We start from the raw sequence: 15,669 nt of genomic DNA, 5'->3' as shown, positions 1-15,669 counted from the left end.
TCACACGCTGAATTACTGCACAAACACTCAATGGAGTTCTTGGGATTATCAAGGCTTATGATTTAGCGAAGATATTCAATAAGCAGCGTGCAACAACGGGCGGGGCATCTCAGCTATCCACCATTGTGACGACAGCCCATAATAACCGAGCACGGTCATTAAGGACACCTCCAAGCATCCATCTTCTGAGGGACGGCAGGGCATCCTGATGCGGCATGCAGTTGTGTCCGTTTCCCGCCGGCAGACGCACAGACGGGAATTCCCCGCTGCCTACACGCGTCGGATTCGAAACCGTAGTGCGGGGAGCAGAGGGACCCTTTCGTGGTTCTTATTTTTGTTGTGTAACCGAGGAAGAGGCTTTTCCAAAACAAGCGTCATGCAGCTGGACGGTCCATCGGAGCGGCTCACAGCCATGCCCCAGCTGCCACCCCCTCCCCTCCTGAAGCACCCGGCGAAAACACGCATGTGCGGTTACATGATCCCACACTATGGGGGCCATTTCGGCCGCCACTTTGGCACCGGATAATAAATACCAAGGGGAATGTAAGGCAATGACACCTTTAGCCATGCCTAATATTCCTCTCCACGGGGATTTCCCCGTGCTCACGGAGGTGACACCAGAGTCCTGACACACCAATATGGCTGCTACATATCATTTTCTAACTGGGAATGTGATGATGCAGGAGGCTGCCAGAAGCCCATACAGGCCACACCCCCAACCAGCAAGGCCGACGACAACATGCTCCCTGTACACGGGCTTGAAGGTAGGGGCAAAAAGGGGCGGGGCCACTGGCCCCAGCTGAAAGCTGGTTGGCTCCCAGAGTGCCCCACCTCACCAATTTCAAACCATCAGCTGATGATATAGCTGGTCCCTCTGTATAAATTCTAGCCCTTCTTATGCCCCCAACCTCAAAAAAATCCTAGAAAGCACTACACCGGTTGGCTCTGGATGCATCTGAACTAAGATGCATCTAAACCAAAGCCTTCGTCTACCATGGCCTGGTGCTTAACGGAGGTGACAAGAACGAAAGGTGGATCACTCAGTGGCCAAACAGAAAATCGAATCGAAGCTCCTCTGAAGTCAGCCCTCAAATGTGTGGGGGGGAGGGGGGCTAAATCAAAGAGCAAAACGGAGCAGTCCAGCATTCCGGGGCAGCATTCTTACATAATTAAAACAGATGGCTGCTGTGTGCAGTCATGCCATTAAAACAAGCCCTCACTCCCCAGGACTCACTACACAGCTAAGGGCTTTGGACCACGGCCCACTGGAGATGTTAGCGCAGCTTGAAAAATCCCCATGCCGAAAAAAAGGAAAAGAGGCACTGCACCGACTGTGGGGGGGCACAGTGAATTGGACCAGGCACTTTCCGAGCACTGCAAGATTAAATAAAGGTACGTGGTGTACAGCATGGAAGAGATCACCAAAATGGCTGCCAAATACTCAAAATCTAGACCCAAAGCCTGGCATCCTGCAGCGTGGTCCAGAGACGAGTAACGTTCAGGTGGGAGTGTCATGGGGGCTGTCCTGCATGCCCGGAGGTCGGGGCATATTCTCTCGGCTTTGCCCGGGGGTCGGGGCATATTCTTTCATTTCTGCCCAGGGGTCGGGGCATATTCACTCGGCTTTGCCCGGGGATCGGGGTATATTCTCTCATTTCTGCCCAGGGGTTGGGGCATATTCTCTCGACTTTGCCCGGGGGTCGGGGCATATTCTCTCATTTCTGCCCAGGGGTCGGGGCATATTCTTTCGTTTCTGCCTGGGAGTCGGGGTATATTCTCTCGGTTTTGCCCGGGGGTCGGGGTATATTCTCTCATTTCTGCCCAGGGGTCGGGGCATATTCTCTCGACTTTGCCCGGGGGTCGGGGCATATTCTCTCATTTCTGCCCAGGGGTCGGGGCATATTCTTTCGTTTCTGCCCGGGGGTCGGGGTATATTCTCTCATTTCTGCCCGGGGGTCGGGGTATATTCTCTCTGCTTTGCCCGGGGGTCAGAGGGCATATTCTCTCTGCTTTGCCCGGGGGTCAGAGGGCATATTCCCTTCACCCCAAGCCTTTCTCAGGCACTGCAGAAGTTCAAACAGCGAAAACAGCAACATCTCCATCTGCAACTTTAAACCAGGCAAATGGATGAATGACTACCTGGGATGCGTGGAAGACACCCCCTCCTTATGCGTGGTGCCCACCCCCGCCCCCCCCCCCCCTCCAACTGGTGCCCAAAAGAGCAGGAAAGTGAACAGAAATTGTAGCCCCCACACCACAGAGGCTGTATGGACATGGAGTTTGCATGCGTGTGCATGTATGTGCATGCGCGTGTGTGTGCATGCATGCACACCGAGTCGCATCGCCCTCCGCGTGTCAGCAGCTCCGCTGCTCTGCAACGTGACAGACCAGTCACATGTCGCTCACAGACAGAGAGAGCGGGCGAGTGATCGGCCCCGTGCCGTCCCACATGACCTACCCCTCGAGTAATCGACAGGCAAGGAGAGAGAAATGTCCTCACAGTGTCTCCCCTTCCCCATAAACATGGCCATTTTGGAAGGTGGGGGGGGGGGGGTGGTCCCTTTCTGTCAAGCGTGGTGGGGGGACAGCGACAGGAACAGCTGCACTTCAGGAAACAAAGCATTATACCTACTGCCCTTGAAGCCAGATAGGAAAAATACAAAATGCTGCTTTTACTGTGTAATTGCAGTTTATGAGAGGTACACATTCTCAGAAGTAGCAGCGACTATACTGATGTAAGTTTTATTATTTATTGATGCATTCATCTCATTTACTTTGCACAAGCATAACATACAATTCCATGACGTTTAGCCATATGGTCAACTGCCATATTCCTGTGATTCAGAAGACAAGCATAAACATAACCTAATTTCCGTGTTTGTGCGTATATTACTTATAATATATGGGCCTGGAAGAGAAGCCACACCATTGGATGTGTAACGCAAATGAAGGGGAGCATCCTACCGTGTCCCATTACAAGACTCTCTTTGTTTTCCGGGTTCAAGCCTGTTTAGCTGTACTGGCTGTGAGGCCGGGGAGGTGTGGTTTGATATGGAGCCAACAATTTGAGCATAATAGCATTAAGCTGAAACTGCCCGTTTACAGACCTCCTTACCTGGTTTCGATGATGGCTGACTCCTTAGACGTGTGACTGGCTAATTTCATGGATACTTTACGTTTGAATCTTGAGGAGCTGTAACAACAACCTAAGAAACGACTGCCCTGGGGTTCAGGCAAGCAATAACTGATGATGAGACATGAGAACGCAGTGGCTTAACTGGGCTGCCATAGCAACAGTTTGGTTGAATATGGTTCCACCACATTCGGAAGGTTTTACTGTTGGGTTTTTGGTTCCCTGCCATATTTCAAGTGGGAAATAAAGTCTATGTTGTTCTTTCCTTAATCTTCAGTATTTTTAATTTCCTCCAGACCACTTGAGGCTAACACATCTAGACTCCCTTGCGAGCATTACTCACTTAATTTTTCCAGCAAATGAAATGACTACTTTAGGGAAGCACTGTTATCGGTTCTATGTAACAATAACTAACACAACTACATAGTGGATAACTGCGCATCCTGAGAATGCAACCTACCAGTAACACATGATACACTTAACCATGTAGTTATAAGGGGGGGGGGCAGATCAGGGCCCTTATCTCCAGGCAGCGGTGACTCCCAGTTTGGGTTACTACAGTATGCAATTTGGCCTCAGCGAAGCCACGGCAGCCAACTTTTTATAGTAGATCTGAACGGGCTTAATCAAAGAGAAGACACAGCCTTCACACACAGCCCCCCCACTATATAACCACAACAACAGTCAAGTAGGTTGGCAGGAGAACAAACACACGCCCGGCAGCACAACGTCAACATTGGCCCTCTCCCACGATCTCAATGCCAGATACTCCCGACTATACACGTGTGGGTGCTCTCTCCAAAACCAAGCCACAGAGATTATAACGCACACCAGCCAGCCAGGCTGACCAAAAAAGACAATCTGAATAATGAGGGCAGTTTCACCCAGAGCCTTATGTGTACAGTAGGGTTTTTTTGTAGCTACTCCACAAAGGAGCATGGGAGACATGTGTCATGACCTCAAGGAATGATTGCTCCTCTATTCTTCTCAATGATACATCCCTGCACCTAATGAACCGAACATACAGACGCAGGGGCTATGTGGGCAATCATAAGCTACAAACAATGCTTTGTTTACAATTAAAAACAACAAACAATGTTGAATCGCTCAGTCACTGTTGCTAACAATGGCCAGCTTCATCACAGTTTTAAAGGAAGTACCTTTGGCGCCGTTCGCACTCAGGTCCACCAGACACAACAACCGCTCTCCACAGGCATCCTCCACCACTTGCCGTGACAACATTTCAGGGACAAACGCAGAGATGACAACACTCCGATAGCTATCACAACTAATGGCTCCGCATTGCCAATCTGACTAGCTACTTTCTTCCAAAGCAATAAAAGCAAACATTTCAGGCAGCTGTCATTTAGAGGTTCTTTGCTGATACCCGACACAACTGGTTTCCACCTGTACTTTGCTTTTTTCAGAGTGCCAAATCACCATGCCAACTAGGGGCAAAACCTTAATTTGACCCGGTTGGAGAGTGTTGAATGAGTGGATACGTCAAATGAGAAAATACACCCTCAGGTACACACATTGTTAAACCTTCATTCCTAATTTTTTTGGATATGTTTACCAAAGGGGCATATTCAACTGCTGTCCTAAGCTGACAAAGAAGTAGAAAAATGGTGCACTGAGTTCGAGGCTGATGGCCAGGCATATGTTCCTGATTTGTAACACTGGAAATCGCTAAAATATTAAACAAAGTGGACTGCTGCAAAATGGCGTTTGATAATATCTTGGGTACGGAGTCTGGGTCTAGTGCTGCAGGGAAATCCATGCATTAACAAAGGAGGACGCCAACAGAGTTGAGTTAGTTCTTTCATGACAGCAAGAAGTAACTATACAATTTTGACGATACCATACATACACCCCGCTACACTGTTCAGAATGTTCCATCTGCCTCTTCAGGCCTCCCATTGGCATTTCCTTTGTTGTGATGATTGTGCTCCATGCCAGCACTGAAGTACAAAGGCATCAATACTCTTCCTGTCCTGCTGCTTCACTGTCTATCGTTAAAAACCATAAAGAGTCACAGAAAAAGCTATATTCGGAACAAATCTTTGTTCTCATAGATATATGTACCCACATACAGTACTAATAAAAAGTCTGGAAACACTTACTGGAAATCATGTGTTTTTCAACAAGCAATCGACCCTAAGCACACCTCAAGATTATGTAGTATGAATAACCCTTTACTAGTCATTGCACAAGTATGAGGACAGGTATATAGGAATTCATCTCTTCAGCTACCTCATCTTGCTCTTCGTAGCTCAGGGTCACAGCACAAGGTCAACCATTGTGTGGCTCAGAGTTAAGGCTGTTTCCCAAGGGCCCACAGACATGTGACTGTTCTGTCATGGTCAGGGCTCAAACCGGCCACGTATAGATCATGAGTACAGAGACTTAGCCTGAAGAGCCACTCAATATCATCTTGTGCACGAGGAAAAAGATGCAGTATTGCGATAGATGACCTGGTCCCCACAATCCCCTAACCGAAATCATACACAGCTGTTTTGAGATGAGTTGGATTCAAGAGTAAGTGCAAGGTAGCCAACTTGTGGCCAGAACTTGTAGAAACTCCTTCAGGACTGCTGAAGAAGCATTCCAGGTGGCTACATTTGGAAGCTGATTGAAAGAATGTCAAGAGTCTGCAATGCTGTCACCAAAGCAAAAGGGAGCTATTTTGACAAGTCTACAATTTGAGTAAATTTTGAGATGTTGAACACTTCTCTTGGTCGTCGCAATATTTGATATGTATTACTTCACTGCCTTGAGGCCTTTTACTATAAGGTGAATAACAGCTAAATGAGAGACACATGTACTATAAACAGGTGTGTCCAGTCCTTTGACTGGTACTGCATATACACCAGTCAGCCATAACATAAAAAGCAACTTGTGTCACCAAAGCAGCTCTGACCTGGACTCCACAAGACCTCTGAAGGTGTCCTGTGGTATCTGACACCAAGACGTTAGCAGCAGACCCTATAAGTCCTATACGATGCAAGGTGGCACCTTCAGGGACCAGACTTGTTGCCCACCACATCCTACAGATACTTGATCGAATTCAAATATGGGGAATTGGGAGGCCAAATCAACACCTTGAACTCATTTTCATGTTCCTCAAACCATTCCTGAGCAATTTTTGCAGTGTGGCAGAGTGCATTATACTGCTGAAGGAAGCCACTCCCATTGCTGAATGAAGCCACTCCCATTGCTGAATGAAGCCACTCCCATTGCTGAATGAAGCCACTCCCATTGCTGAAGGAAGCCACTCCCATTGCTGAATGAAGCCACTTTGACATGTGGTACATCCACATTAATGCCAGGACTCAAGGTTTCTCAGCAGAACATTGCCCAGAGCCGCACACTGCCTGCACTGGCTTGCCATCTTCCCACAATGCATCCTGGTAGGGGTGGGTGGTAGACCAGTATCATAGTTATTACCGGTGTGATTGTACATTACGATATGGATTTGCACAACACTGTTAACACTGCGAGAAGTCAACAGCCCAATTATACAATAGCCTATTAATAAATATAAAGCATTTTATTTTCTTCCAAGCTTCAGTTATAATCTGAATATTTGTTCTTATATAGTACATATAACCGGTTTATCTGCATTGTGTAAATTTTCTGTTAAAAATACTCTGATGCCGTGTCCTGATAACAGTAGTTTATAAAGTTTTGGATAAATAGACATAGTTTTTGGTGATGTCATGTTCATCAAAGTTTATGTTTTTTAAACAACTGTATAAAGTAATGATATTTTTAATACAAACCAATTCCGGTGAAACAAAAAATGGACGTTTTCAAGGTTGCCAACTGTCATGCATCTGGCGTGACACACGCTTTCAGATTCCCATGCTCACGCAAAAAATCTTACAGCAAATCTATATTATTCCACTGTAATCCTAACATTAGCTACATAAAAAACATTGTGACAGTTTGCAAACCCTACAGATTATTTACAAGGTACTAAAACTGTTACATACATGTAAATGCATGTGCATGTGTGTACAGTTTCATTCCAGCCAGATGACTAATGTTAGCAACCCTGCATTTTATTTGAAATGAACTATAAAATACAGTCAAACCTCGGATTACGAGTAACTTGGTTTGCAAGTGTTTTAGCAAGACGAGTAAAATTTTTAAATAAATTTTAACTTGATAAACGAGCGAGGTCTTGCAATACGAGTATTACGTATACGTTTTGTCTGCCGAGCTTCCCGTGATCACAACTGAGCTGATGTGGGTAATTGTTTTCCATGCTCGGTCTCAGTCGGCGTGCCTCACTCATATAGTCAATATTTAGTAGAAAAGCACCACCCGAATAAGGGCGTAGCAGTGCAAGCGATTAATCTGTTTAACAACAATGCAATGTCCACATTTCTAAATTGAAAAGCAGGCAAAAGCTGCTGTCATTGGATATGTATTTTTACTTTATATTTTGTATTAAACAGTTTTATATGAATATTTTTGGGTTGTGCAACGAATCATCTGAGTTTCCATTATTTCTAATGGGAAAATTCACTTTGATATACGAGTGCTTTGGATTACGAGCATGTTTCCGGAACGAATTATACTCACAATCCGAGGTTTTACTGTACACTGTTTTCGGCTGAAACGGCTTATCATTCACTGTTACTCTGACAATTATGCAATGAATATGAAAAAACATTAGTTATGTCACTTCTTATATCTTTTCAAAGTTACACCACTCATACCCAACTGTAATAGCAATTGAAGTGTACGTATAAAAAATATTTAAAAAATGTAGCTACATAAAGGGACAGGACTAGGAAAAAAGTAATATCGTGATATAATACCGTCACCGTCCAAAAAGTGAAAAATACCATGATAATAATTTTAGGTCATATCGCCCTAAAATGGTGGCATCTCTTCCCCAGGTAAACAACGCACATGCACCAGACTGTCCACCAGATGTAACAGAAAAGGTGACTCTTCAGACTAGGCCACAGACTTCCATTGCTCCATGGTCCAGCACTGATTCTCACATGCCCATTGTAGGTACTTTCGGTGGTGGGGTCAGCATGGACCCTCTGACCAGTCTGCAGCTACGCAGCCGCATACGCAGCAAGCTGCACTGCACTGCACTGTGTGTTCCGACATCTTTCTATCATAGCCAGCATTAACTTTTTCAGCAGTTTGTGCTACAGTAGCTCTCTTGTGGGATTGGACCAAACAGGCTAGCCTTTGCACCGCACACACATCAATCAGCCTTGGGCACACATGACCCCGTCGCTAGTTCACCGATTGGCCTTCATTAGGCCTCTTTTGGTAGGTATTGACTACTGCATACCAGGCACACCCCACAAGACTTGCCATTTTGGAGATGCTCTGACCCAGTCATCTAGTCACCACAATTTGCCCCTTGACAAAGTCTCTCAGATCCTTACACTTGCCCATTTTTCCTGCTTTCAGCACATCAACCTCAAGAACTGACTGTTCACTTGTTTAATATATAATGACACCCATGACAGGTGCCTTTGTATGAGATAATAAATGTTATTCACTTCACCTGTCAGTGATTTTAACGTCATGGCTGATTGGTGTATATGTACGTCTGTGCGTCTTGTAACCCATTGCCCTGATGCTGATTCCTGGCATGCCTGAAGGGTATTACCCACATCCATTGCAGTTCGTCAGCGTCACTTAAACTCGAAGAAGAGAGAACACTCCAATAAAAAAGGCATAAGTACAAAAAACAAGTTTATTTTTGTTAGTCTTTTCTATTTCTCCTCCTCCACATGGTGATACAGTAAGGCTGGCCCCCAAGAAGCACACAAACTGCGTGCAACCCTGACCTGGGCCTCTCACTCAAGGTTAGCTGAGGGTAAAGGCGGGAAGGCGAGCCGTACCAAGCCAGGGAAAGAGGGAGGGGGGGCCGAGACATGATGGGGGAGGCCTGAAGTGAAGAGAAACAAAAACAGATCCCATTTCAAAGGCAGTAAGTGAGAGGAAGGGAGAGACGGAAGGACGACCGGCTGTAAATGGACAAGACGGAGTGCCATGGAGGAAAGGGTACGATCGGATGAGAGCGGGAGCCACAGGAGCGGGCGGCGGCAGGGACAGAGCCGCCTAGGCGCTAACGGCAGCGAGCCGGTGAGAGAAGGGGTTTAGGGAAGGCCCCGCTCGCCCGAGGGTCGGCCCCAGCAGCGTTTCAGCTCACATCTCCTTAGCGACGGGCACAAAGAGGGGGGAACCAGCAAGCCTGTGCGCACTGGGGCTGATTTAGGAGTTTTTGAACTTTGGCCAAAAATTCCTGAGGTGAACACAAAAGCGTGCCATAAAGCTCTATGCAGAAGGGGAAAAAGGAGAAAGATGCCTGTGTGTGTCTGTGCGTGTGTGTGTGTGGAATAGGTTTATTTATCATTGTGGGGAACCAAATGTTGCCCACAATGTAATAAAAACCTGATTTTTTGATGTTGTGGGGATAATTTTTTGGTACCTACGGGGAAAATTGAAAAATAAGTGAATATGATAAAAAAAAAAACCAAAAATGCCAAAAGTCTCGTATTTTGTTTGGTTACTTATGGTTAAGGTTGTCATGTTGTGGTTACAGTTTTCCCCATAGAAATGAATGGGGAGTCCCCACAAAGATATAATTACAAACCTGTGTTTGTGTGTGTGTGTGTGTGTGTGTGTGTGTGTGTGTGGTTGGGGCTATATCAAATTGTGGGGACCAAATATATAAAAATCTGTGAATGCAATCAAAAACCTAGAAATGCCAAAAGTCTTGTATATTGTTTGGTTACATATGGTTACGGTTAGGACTGGGTAGGGGTTAAGGTGCACGATCCCCACACAGCTATGAATACAAATGTGTGTGTGTGTGTGTGTGTGTGTGTGTTAAAGACCGGTATTAGGCGCTGTGTTTCAGCAAATTCCAATCTAAAACACTGGAAGTATGTCGAAAGACAATTCACTAGAACTCCTGAAGGCAGAGAAACAAAAACAGACAGAGGAAAGGTAGAAAAGGACAGTGAGAAAGAGAGGGAGGGAGGGAGGGAGGGAGAGAGAGAGAAGGGGAAAAGGAAAATAGGGAAACGCGATCATAAAATGGGATTAGAGTGCAGTTAAAAGGACCTGGATGTCAGCCAAAGGTCTGGGCCTCTCCAGCAGTAACCATGCTTGGCTGGAAATGGCTGAAAGAAAAAGGAAACCAAACAGCGAACGCAACCAGTGCCGACTCACCCACGCCCGGCTGCCACCATCATGCTGTCCGCCGCTTCCTCACGCCGGAGGACTTTTACTTTGGAGCTGTGGACAGCGGCCTGGCCGCCCCATAGACCTCTGACAGATCGATACCGCTGCGGCTGCAATGCTGACCTCATAGAGGCGCGACGACAGAGACATCCCAAGCCAATGGCGGCAGCCGCGTCTAAAGTCACATGTGCCCAGTTACACCGGAATCCATTTATCCATTCACAAAACCTGCCCAGCTAGATCTACAAAGGGCCTCTACTTGCTTTTTCAGCAGTATCTATTAATAGCACCTTCCACGTGTGATTGACGTGACTGCACCTGCCATCGCCGCGCTCACTGCACCTGTCCCAGTCTGCGCAGGCTGCGCAACCAAACGGCGGTAACGGATTGCACTGGGGAGCGCAACTCTGACCAGAGGTGACCTTGGGGGGATTGCTCAAAAAGCTCACAGCGCAGGACGCTGTGGGGAAATCAAGAGGGAGAAAGGGTGTGTAGCGGATGCATGTGTGGTATGCGGGTCAGAGATCCGCCGGACAGAATGGACGCGGCGTTAGAGAAGTCAGCGGCTGACCAGCATGGGACTGACAGCCTGCCTGCGCATGAGGACACGCCATGATTTTGGCCTCTGCACCGATTATTCTCGGCTAACCTTAGCTGGAGATCAAAACAGCGCTTTGCCAATCGGCACCCAGACACTTTTTATAGCTGCCGTGTTATGCAATGGAGATTACACTCCAGTAGCCAAAAACACGGTGGAGGAGGAGATAAGAAATCCGATTACTAAGGTGTAAGGACACAGAAGGAGGTGTGGCGCACGTAATTGCGTCTGAATAGTGCCGTTGGACGGGTGAGTCGTCGCGCTGCCGGGACTCACTTCTTCCTCTTATATTGTGCAAAAGGAAAGCAGCGGCCTCCATACCCTGCAGCCTGTGCTGTACTTAGACCTGAACAAACACTGACACGACTGAAGCTACACGTGGCATTGGATTTTTTCATTTGTGCGAACATGTGTACGTTTTAACTCTGACACGTTCTTGGACGATTATAAATGAGGGCCCAGGGATCCAAATATTTGTGGTCAACAAGGAAAGACGGGTCCCATTCCAGCCCCCTCAGCATTTCCCCAGTGTCCTTACACTCGCTTCAATCCCTATCTTTAGTCTGTTAAAAAGGATGTCTGGAATTGATTAATAGCCAGTTATTCTGGGGTGGATTCTACCAAAGCCGACCGGCTCTCTCTGAACCTATCACAGGACTTAAGAGTGCAACTGCAAACATGTGTCATCGCTAAAGCAGGCCTTTCTATAAAATTTCCCATGTTCACTTCTCCTCAGTCACTGATTGCCTTTATAATTAACACTGGAAGAAAGTGTGTATCAAACACAGTCTTTCAAATGTTTTGCCTTAGATATGAAAGTCATAAAGGAGGCGAAAATGCAAAGGGCTCAGTTGTTTATTAAGCATTACTAGCACTCAGCAACAAGACACATTGAGTCCTGGTGTAATTGGGTCTGTTATCTGTAGACTGGTACGCTGAGGAGCTGCAACATAAGGACACTTCCCATTCCAGTCAAGTGCAGAAAAATAAAATTCAAAATGATGGAATCATGGCTCATTAATTATCTGAAGCAGGTTTCGAGTCAATCTGACTTTCTGCTTCACACTTGAACAGACTCAGCCAAAAAAACAGACTCTTCATTTAGCTGAGTTCACTGTTTTAAGTGAGTTTCATTTTTCAGAAGAGAGCAGTTTGTTGTTAGACTAAATTAATATCAAAGTGACAGCAATTACAGGAACTAATACAAAAATATAATTCCAAACTATCCTCGATTAAATAAGCGAATTGCACCTGACCTGCCCCCAGACAATGTCTAGCATCACCATTCACATCATATCCATGCATATTGGCGCAGTGTTGCATTTGGGTGGTTCGCAAAAAGCAAATTAATTGAGGATTTTTGTCATTTTGTCACACAAACAGGTGGGACACTGCTCTAAAACAGCCATTATGTCTTATATTGAAATTAATTTGAATGTAATTTCCAAAATTATTTACCCAATGAACCAACAACGCACAGTATCACATTGTATGAATTGGCATACCATGTCTGTCATCCCAACAAAAGGGTTAAATAGGGTTTAATTTTGCAATCACTCAAGCATTTAAAATTACAATAAATGACAACAGAAATTACAATAACGAAACACGCCATCTAACTACACAGTTACTTTTACTGAAGTCCTTTTAATAAGACATGTTCCATGTTACTATTTAACATGAGGTCCGGGGGGGTTCTGAGAATGTAAAATTACCGAAGCATTAAAAGCTATAGAATATAAAATTGTGCAAGTAATTACTTGACTTTCACACATCAATTAATTCATAAGATTCAGGCTTGCTGTCTAGCCTCCTAAAGACATGTGACAACCCATAATCGTGCCTTGAAATAATGACAGTCTAATGCAGTCTCTGGCACCTATGAGGCAGAATTGATCTGATATGAACGACGAAACACCCAAAAGCCGCCAGAGTGCCCAGCATGAACGTAATCGGGGTTTATGTGGAGTGCACTTCTAAAGACCTCGTGAGGTTACCCTACACTGCAGAGCCATAGTGCATCCAGGATGTACTAAACTCAAACATAAAGCAGGGAGGTGCAGAAAGCAAAGACCTAAAGAAAATGAACTGCTGCCCATAAAGAAATGACACAATTCTGAGGTTCTTGCTACATAGTATGAGGTGTTGCTCATCGCCAATGCAAGACCTGCTCAGGAAAGAGGGGGCTGGTTTTCTCAGAAATCCCAAGACACATTATGGGTTTCACTCCTTCTTCCCAAGAGACACACTGCAAGTAAGGTACACGCTCACTTTTCAAGAAACCGATAAATTCCTTAATAGTATAGCAATCGAAATGCTACCATAAATGACTGGGAGAGTCCCAAATGTGAATTATTTATCTGGAAAATATTCTTTTGGTACACAAATTCATCTGATTGTATGTCTCTGGCACTGGCTGGCATGAGATTTTCAATTCAAGACAAGTCTGCACACGCATTTACGTGTATGTAATAAGTTAATTGCCTTAGTCTGTAGGTGTTTCCAAACTACCCAACACTTTTCACGTAGCTAATTTTAGGTCTACAATGGAATAATATAGATTCGCCATAAGATTTCTTGCGTGAGCGTGGGAGCCTGAAAGCGTGAGCGTCACACCGGATGCGTGAGAGTTGGCAACCCTGCTGGTCTATGGGAGGAAATAAGACCACGATTCATTTTGGAAATGTGGAGCATGCAATTCAAGTCGGCGATTTTGCCATACCAGCATATGTTTTTTTTTTTCTTTTTGAGTGTTGGTGTGCTCAGAACCCTCGTTTGATAATGACACGCTTCCGTGACCTACCCTTCCTGCCATCGCTTTTTACACAGCTCCTTCTGATATCTCTGCAAAAGCAAAGTCCCGAAGTCACTGAAATGCCTGACAGCAGCACATCAGTCAACCCAAGGCCACCGAGCTATCATGTTACACCCACTGCCGCCTGACAGGCCGCCAGACACAGTCTGCACTCCGGTCATGTATGTGTAGCAGGGCCCGCACATAAACATCCTTCTAACCTCGTGTCTGCTTTGTTCTTTGCATTTTCCATTATGTATAACTCCATGTGGCCAGTGCATAAAGAGACTGTGTGTTTTTCAGTGTCATGTATCGTTCCAGCCATTATAATCACATATACAAAGCAAGGCATAGTGAGATTACAGCCTACCAGCGCACGAATAGGGCATGGAGAACATAACGCGCTGGCAGGGACAGCAACCCAACACATGCGGTATCATGCAGCCTAACTAAAAATACAAAAATATCAGACTCTTCCTGTAAGTAACAGGGGAAATCAATGGTGATTTCAACGCCTTACCGAATATTTAAAAAGTCTGGTGAACCAAACCAAGCATGGTCCAGATCATGCCTTTCATCGCAGGATATTTAGGAGCTCAAGTACTTTCCCACAGTGTGTGACCTGACCCGAACTGTCCTCGTTTCTTTAAATGACCCTCACTTGATCTTAACCATGGCATCAATCACTGGATTGATTTCAAGCACTACAACTGGTATCAGATCTTTGTAAGTACGGACTAATTATGTCATCGATATTCACCAAAAATGATCGCAATGAGGAACAAAGCCCCTGTAAAGATTAACACCGGCTATTGTTGGGAAGCTAATGAAACAGAAACTATAAGGGGCAAAAAAAGCACTTGTCTCCAAGCACACACTCACATTAGCTTCTTCCCGAGGCACACCTTGCGGACTCCCCCCCGTCCATCCAGGTGACCCCATTTAAACCCTAACAAGGCACTTAGTCCAATCGGGCCCAGATGGGTTTTATTACCTGAAGTGTCTGTACGAATGGGGTTGGTAATCAGTCCCCACAGTAACGTGACAGATCACCCAAACCCACTTCTGAGCAGTTTCTCTGTCTCCGGACAGCTTACACATTTGACTTTTCACAATGTATCTCGTTGGCAGCTACAATCATGATTTGACGCGTGCTGAAGTGAGGCATGAAAGTCAAAATCTGTGAGTAAGCTTATATTCTAGAAAAATAATCATATAGACAGATAGTAAAATTGTTTTCCAGGACAACAAATGTATACTGTAAAAAGAATGTTAAGAATAGTGTGTCATGAATACAATCTTGCAATTATGTTATTTTATTCCAGGGTTCAGCTCTGACATATTTTCAGAATACAGAAACTGGGAAAGTTACATTAATCAGTGTTTGTTTTGTAATACAGAATTGTTTTCCACCATTGTTTTGCACACAAACAATACTAATGTTTGCTCAACATATGATCTTCAATCAGACAACAACTGCAATCAACAGACAACTGAACACACTGAGTATTGTACTATTCAATTTAAACTAGTCCATTGTAATTAAGTACAGCTAATGGCAAAATGACAAAGTAAAAAAAAATAAAATTAAGCTGTCAGACAACCTACCCAGCTATGTATTCTGTATGTTGCTTTTATAATGCGTACAATCAAAGATGAAATCCAGAACTCTGTAACAATGATAAACTTGAGGATAAATGCCAAGGAGAAACAAAGCAATCCTGTATTTCAAGGAGCTCAATAAAACGCTCTCGTGGCACAGTCTGGTATCACTTTGCCTGACTGCTCATGTTACCTTCAGATAGATCTAGGGGGGCCAATGTTAACTATCATCAATCATTTTATTTACTGGACACTTTTACCAAAAGCATCAGCATCAATTCCAGTTTCTCCGTCTGCTTTTGCTGGTTTGGC

The 15,669-nt window shown here is 45.1% G+C and overlaps 1 protein-coding gene across 3 annotated transcripts in view; it reads right to left on the bottom strand.

Moving 5' to 3' along the window:
* thrab (thyroid hormone receptor alpha b) overlaps positions 1 to 15,669 on the bottom strand; it is a 102,966-nt gene that overhangs the window by 70,362 nt on the left and 16,935 nt on the right. The window lies entirely within an intron of this gene.

The sequence above is a fragment of the Paramormyrops kingsleyae genome, chromosome 5, assembly GCF_048594095.1.
Source record: "Paramormyrops kingsleyae isolate MSU_618 chromosome 5, PKINGS_0.4, whole genome shotgun sequence".
Lineage (NCBI taxonomy): Eukaryota > Metazoa > Chordata > Actinopteri > Osteoglossiformes > Mormyridae > Paramormyrops > Paramormyrops kingsleyae.
The sequence above is the reverse complement of the archived record's forward strand: the minus strand, read 5'-3'. Positions and strand labels throughout refer to the sequence as shown.